General features: G+C 40.3%; 1 protein-coding gene and 1 non-coding gene across 11 annotated transcripts in view; one reads left to right on the top strand and one right to left on the bottom strand.

Moving 5' to 3' along the window:
- Positions 1 to 6930, bottom strand: part of SRPK2 (SRSF protein kinase 2) — a 277462-nt gene that overhangs the window by 227884 nt on the left and 42648 nt on the right. The window lies entirely within an intron of this gene.
- On the top strand, positions 1861 to 1967 carry LOC119467929. Its single transcript, XR_005196558.1, has one exon. It is a non-coding gene; the product is annotated as a U6 spliceosomal RNA (small nuclear RNA).

Below are 6930 nucleotides of genomic sequence, written 5' to 3' on the forward strand. Positions count from 1 at the left end.
ATATTCATAGACTAAGACAATATTTCTAGATTTAAATGGTAGATCCTAATAATAACCACAAATAACGACAAAATAATATGTAATAAATATACTTAAACAGTTACTACACAATTGATTTAGATCATATTTCATACTATATTCAACAAAAAAGTTCAGATGCATCAAAGAGTTAAAAATAAAAAATAAGCCGGGTGCGGTGACTCACGCCTGTAATCCCAGCACTTTGGGAGGCCGAGGCGGGTGGATCATGAGGTCAAGAGATCAAGACCATCCTGATCAACATGGTGAAACCCCGTCTCTACTAAAACTACAAAAAAAAAAATTAGCTGGGCATGGTGGCGCGTGCCTGTAGTCCCAGCTACTCAGGAGGCTGAGGCAGGAGAATTGTCTGAACCCAGGAAGCGGAGGTTGCGATGAGCCAAGATCGCGCCATTGCACTCCAGCCTGGGTAACAAGAGCGAAACTCCGTCTCAGAAAAAAAATAATAAAATAAATAATAAATAAAATAAAAAATAACCCATAATAGAAACTATTGATCCTAAAAGCATAAACTGGCTTTGGGGGAGAGAAGGAGAAAAAATCATTTCTGAGTAAAGAGACGAGAGATGAATAATAAAGTTAAATGAGTTCTGACATATAAAAACTTAAACCTTTGCAAACTTCGCTCCTTCAGTAAATACTTTTTAAATGCATACACAACATTTCACAAACTGTGCTAGGCCCTGATTTTTCAGAGTTTGAATAACGCACACGAGCCCTCATCTGCTAGAATTGAAGCCTAGCAGAAAACCCAGTAAATAGCTCAAAAAGCATACGGAAAGTTGCAGTAAATAAGTGCTACAGGAAAAGACAGATATCTCCAAGGTAATACGAACTTAGGAGAAACAGCAGCTGGAATGGCCATGAAAGTCTCCAAAGCATGACATCAAAGCTGATGACCAAAGGAGGAACACATACCTTGGCCAGGCGGCTCACACCTGTAATCCCAGCACTTTGGGAGGCCGAGGCAGGCCAATCAATGAGGCCAGAAGTCTCAGCCTGGCCAACAGGGTGAATCCCCTTCTCTAAAAGAAAATAGAAAAGAAAAAGAAAAAAAAGGAAAAACACACGCCAACCAGATGAAGCGTGGGGAAGGCCAGCAGCACAAAGGCCCAAGGCAGGCAAAAGAGGATCAACCTTAGTGACACCAACAAAATAAGAGCAACTGATAAAAGGCGATATTCTAAAGCACCAAGAAAAACACAGCTTCCCATATAACATATCATCAACAAAAGGAAATGTATGTTCCTCACCGCCATCTGCATATGTCCACCCAAAAAGACTAAACAAAATGTGAAGCCAAAAGTTAATGAGGATGAAGCAAAACAAGTACATATACAAAATCAACAGAACTGTAAACTTGGTTGCTCTTTTTAAAAGACAATCTGAAAATAATGATAGAAGCTAGCATTGTTCATAATTTACTCTTCCTAACCTAAAAACTAACTGCACAAAAGATATCTATAGAGGGGAGAAAAGATATCCACAGAGTGGCATTTAAAAAACTAAGTGCTCACTTCATAGGCCCGGCCTAGAGTCCCATGCCTATAATCCCCACACTTTGGGAGGCCAAGGTGGGTAGGCGACCTGAGGTCAGGAGTTCAAGACCAGACTGGCCAACACGGTGAAACCTCATCTCTACTAAAAATAGCCAGACGTGGTGGCAGGCACCTGTAATCCCAGCTACTAGAGACACTCAGGCAGGAGAATGGCTTGACTGTGGGAGATAAAGCCTGCAGTGAGCAGAGATTGTGCCAACACACTCCAGACTGGGCAACAGAGTAAGACTCCATCTCGAAAAAGAAAAAACAAATTAAAAAAGTGCTTTCTTCGGCAGCACATTTACTAAAATTGGAACGATACAAAAAAGATTAGCATGGCCCCTGTCCAAAGATGACTGACAAATTCATGAAGTCTTGGAGTAATACACACACACACACACACACACATACACACACACACCCAAAAAGCCTAAAACTATGAAACTATCTAAATTGTATGAAATTTTCATCAGAAATTGTAAGAATATGGATTGGAAAATACCCAGAAATGTTTAGTATTAACAAACACTAATAACATTTAGCAGTTTGTATATACAGATAATATATAAAACAAAGACCTTCAAAATTTATAATCTGAGTGACAAATAATGTTTAGTAATCACCAGCTGCTCTGCTCAGAATTATGTTCAATGGCATACAGTATTTTCAATTCAAACAATACATTAGAGAACAAAGAATATTTTAACATTTATTACCATCCCTCAGGAATGAAAACTGCTATTACAAAAAACAGCTACATTCTTTCCTGAAAAATACATCCTGAGAACCAATCTCTCTCCTACCTTCTAGCAGTAGTTACTTTCTGCCCCCTGCTAGTCCATTTTGTACAGTTTTATGAGGGAGGAAGACAGAGAGAGAAGAGAATACACATATACGTTTATTAACAATTTTTGGTAATGAGCTGTTTAAAAATGTTTACAAACAGTATTTCATGCTTTATGTACCATTTACCAAACATTCTAGCCTAAAGATACATAACTGATAAAAATACTAACTAATCAGCCGGGCGCGGTGGCTCACGCCTGTAATCCCAGCACTTTGGGAGGCCGAGGCGGATGGATCAAGAGGTCAAGAGATCAAGACCATCCTGGTCAACATGGTGAAACCCTGTCTCTACTAAAACTACAAAAAAAAAAATTAGCTGGGCATGGTGGCACATGCCTTTAATCCCAGCTACTCAGGAGGCTGAGGCAGGAGAATTGCCTGAACCCAGAAGGCGGAGGTGGCGGTGAGCTGAGATCGCGCCACTGCACTCCAGTCTGGGTAACAAGAGAGAAACTCTGTCTCAAAAAAAAAAAAAAAAAAATACTAACTAATCTACTGCATTTATACCATTATAACGCATAAATATACACTGATTTCTTCCAATCTTTTCTATCAGACAGTGCTATGATGTTTCCAGTTTTAAAATACATATAAAGTTTGGCCAAGCACAGTGGCTCATGTCTGTAATCCCAGCACTTTGGGAGGCTGAGGTGGGTAGATCACTAGCAAACATGGCGAAACCCAGTCTCTACTAAAAATGAAAAAAAAAGCCAGGTGTGGTGGTACACACCTGTAATCCCAACTACTCGGGAGGCTGAGACAGGAGAATCGCTTGAACTTGGGAGGCAGAGGTTGCAGTGAGCCAAGATCCTGCCATTGCACTCCAGCCTTCCAGCATGGGAGAAAGAGTGAGACTCGGTCTCCAAAAAATAAATTACTAACTTAAATAACACTATTTATTGGCTGGGTGTGGTGGCTCATGCCTGTAATCCCACCTTGGGAGGCCAAGGCAGGTAGATCACTTGAAGTCATGAGGTCAAGACCAGCCTGGCCAACATGGTAAAACCCCCTCTCTACCAAAAATAAAAAAATTAGCCAGGCTTGGTGACAGGCGTCTGTAAGCCCAGCTACTCGGGAGGCTGGGGCAGGAGAATCGCTTGGACTTGGGAGGTGAAGGCTGCAGTGAGCTAAGACCGCACCACTGCACTCCAGCCTGGGCAACAAGAGTGAGACCACATCTCAAAAACATAAGTAAGACTACTTATTATCAAATAATTATTAAACTTTTTTTTTTTGAGATGGAATCTCATTCTGTCACCAGGTTGGAGTGCAGTGTGCAATCTCAGCTTACTTCAACCTCCGCCTCCCAGGCTCAAGCGATTCCCCTACCTCAGCCTCCCCAGTAGCTGGGATTACAGGCACACACCACCATGCCAGGATAATATTTGCATTTTCGTAGAGACAGGGTTTCACCATCTTGGCCAGGATGGTCTCAATATCCTGACCTCATGATTCGCCTGCCTCAGCCTCCCAAAGTGCTGGGATTATAGGCGTGAGCTACCTCACCTGGCTCTTATCAAATCGAATAAAGGAAGACAAAAAATTCCCAATTCCATGTCTGATTATTTATAGTCGCAAGATAATAAAGCAAACAACGTATCACTCAGTTTTTAAAAGAACTATGAGCAAATAATTGAATTATCAAAAATCAACTCATAGCTTTAAAATGAACCTTGGGCTGGATGTGGTAACTAATACCTGTAATCCCAGCATTTTAGGAGTCAGAGGCAGGAGAATTGCTTGAGCCCAGGAGTTTCAGACCAATATAGTCAACGCAAAGAGACCCTCATCTACAAAAAAAAAAAAAAAAAAAAAAAACCTGAAAATTGGTCATGACGGTGTGTGCCTCTAGTCCCAGCCACTGGAAAGGTTGAGGTGGGAGGCTTGATTGAGCCCAGGAGGCGAAAGTTGCAGTGAGATGGTGCCACTGCACTCCAGCCCTGGTGACAGAGCAAGATTGTCTTTTATTTAAAAAAAAAAAAAAGAATGAACTTTACGTATCATATAAAAATAAAATATATACCAAATTCTCAAATTAAAAATATTTACTAAGGCCAAAAGCACAAAATGTTTATTTGTGGAAAAAAGTCAAATATCTTGTTTAAGATTTATAGTATTTTTCTTGAACTTTTCTTAAAAATAAATTCCGACATTGATTTGTTGCCACCTACTGGTTAAATTCACATCTGAATGGCATTTCACATCAAATATTCACTATAGTTAATAGAAAACGCAGAGACAAAAACTACCTTAGTGATGTTCTTTTCTTTACAATGTTTCACTAAACTATTATGATAAATTCTGCTTTGGAAAAATTTGCAAAGCTATATCACAAAATGGGGACTTGACTTTTAACAGTATCTTTACTCAATCTTTTATTTAATTTGTTGGTACTGTTTTAAAATATCACTATAATTTGTTAGAAATATAAAACCTTTAATGAAAATACTTTCAAGATGTTATTTTTTTAATTTACAACTCAAACATTTATATGTACCAGTTTTCCAGCATACTGGAGTTATACAGAACTTAGGAGATTTCCATCTTTTTACAGTTGATTTGTTAGGACTGAAAACCAAAGAAAAAGTTCTCATTACATTTGTTATAAGTAAATTTAACTCTATAGCAGTCTCTCCTCTAAATTATTTTTTCATGCTACACGTTGGTTGAGCAGAGTATGTTGTCTTACTACACTACTTTTAAAACCACTTCCAGATTTAAAAAGCTTAACAAATTTAACATACTCTGAGTTCCCAATTCTAATAAATCAGCTGTAAAAAGGCCTTCCCTAAAGTGACTGTGGAAATGTGAATATGGATTTTGTTTTTGTATTTTGTTTTTTTCGGAGTCTTGCTCTGTCACCCAGGCGGAAGTGCAGTAGTGCCACCTCGGCTCACTGCAACCTCTGCCTCCTGGGTTCAATCAATTCTCCTGCCTTAGCCTCCCAAGCAGCTAGGATTACAGGCACCCACCACCACGCCCAGCTAATATTTGTATTTTTAGTAGAGATGTAGTTTCACCATGTTGGCCATGCTGGTCTCAGACTCCTGACCTACCTCGGCCTCCCAAAGTGCTAGGATTATAGGCATGAGCCACCATGCCTGGCCTGGAATGAGTTTTAAATGACAACAGAAGAATTATGTTAATTTTGTTGGGTGTGATAATGCATTGTGATTATGTGAAAAATGCATGACTGCTACGGGCTGAATTGTGTTCCCCACAATTTGTATGTTGAAGCCCTGACCTCCAATGTGATGATATTTGGAGGTAACGCCTCTGGCAGGTAATTAGGGTTAAAGGAAGGCATCAATGATGGTGGGGCTCACAATGGGATTTTTTTTTTTTTTTTTTGCAGACGGAGTTTTACTCTTTCGCCCAGGCTAGAGCGAAGTGGCATGATCTCAACTCACTGCAACCTCCACCTCCCAGGTTCAAGCAATTCTCCTGCCTCAGCCTCCGAAGTAGCTGGGATTAAAGACATCCACCACCACACCCAGATAATTTCTGTATTCTCAGTAGCGATGGGGTTTCACCATGTTGGTCCGGCTGGTCTCAAACTCCTGACATCAGGTGATCCACCTGCCTTGGTCTCTCAAAGTGCTAGAATTACTAACACTCCTGAGCTCGATGGCACAGTGAGACAGCAGCCATATGCAAATCAAGGAGAGGTCTCTCCTGGAACCTGACCATGCTGGCAGCCTGATCTCAGACTTCCAGCCTCCAGCACTGTGACAAATAATGTCTGTTGTTTCAAGCCACCCCATCTATGGAATTTTGTTATGGCAGCCTGGGCCAACTAGGACAGTGATGTATATGGAAATATGTAAGGAAGAAATAATATGCCAGAGATACGGTACAGTTGCAAAAAAGAAAAAAGGAACAAAATCTTAATGATTGTTCAATTTAGGTGCCAGGGACTTAGGTGTTTAATATGCTAACAGCTCAGTTTCTAAGTCTGAAGTTTCTCATAATTAAAAAAACTTTAAGAAAGAAAGAATATAAAAAAATGCTTTTTCAATGTAACTCCTCTAACCAAAACTCTGAAAATAAAATGCTTTAAGATAAAGTACTAATTTGAATATTACAAGGCAAAAATAAAAGCTGAGTAGAAACTTTATCATTTTTAAATAAATTTAGTAAAAATTGTTACGAGTTTTTGTTTTTTTATTTTGTTTTTTGTTTTTTTGAGGTGTTTCTTCCCATGCTAGAGTACAGTGGTGCAATCTCAGCTCACTGCATCCTCTGCCTCCCCAACTCAAGAAATTCTCCTAGGCCGGGCGCAGTGGCTCACGCCTATAATCCCAGCACTTTGGGAGGCCGAGGCGGGTGGATCACGAGGTCAAGAGATCAAGACCATCCTGGTCAACATGGTGAAACCCCGTCTCTACTAAAAATACAAAACATTAGCTGGGCATGGTGGCACGTGCCTGTAATCGCAGCTACTCAGGAGGCTGAGGCAGGAGAATTGCCTGAACCCAGGAGGCGGAGGTTGCGGTGAGCCGAG

This window comes from Cebus imitator, unplaced genomic scaffold (assembly GCF_001604975.1).
Source record: "Cebus imitator isolate Cc_AM_T3 unplaced genomic scaffold, Cebus_imitator-1.0 Scaffold352, whole genome shotgun sequence".
NCBI lineage: Eukaryota > Metazoa > Chordata > Mammalia > Primates > Cebidae > Cebus > Cebus imitator.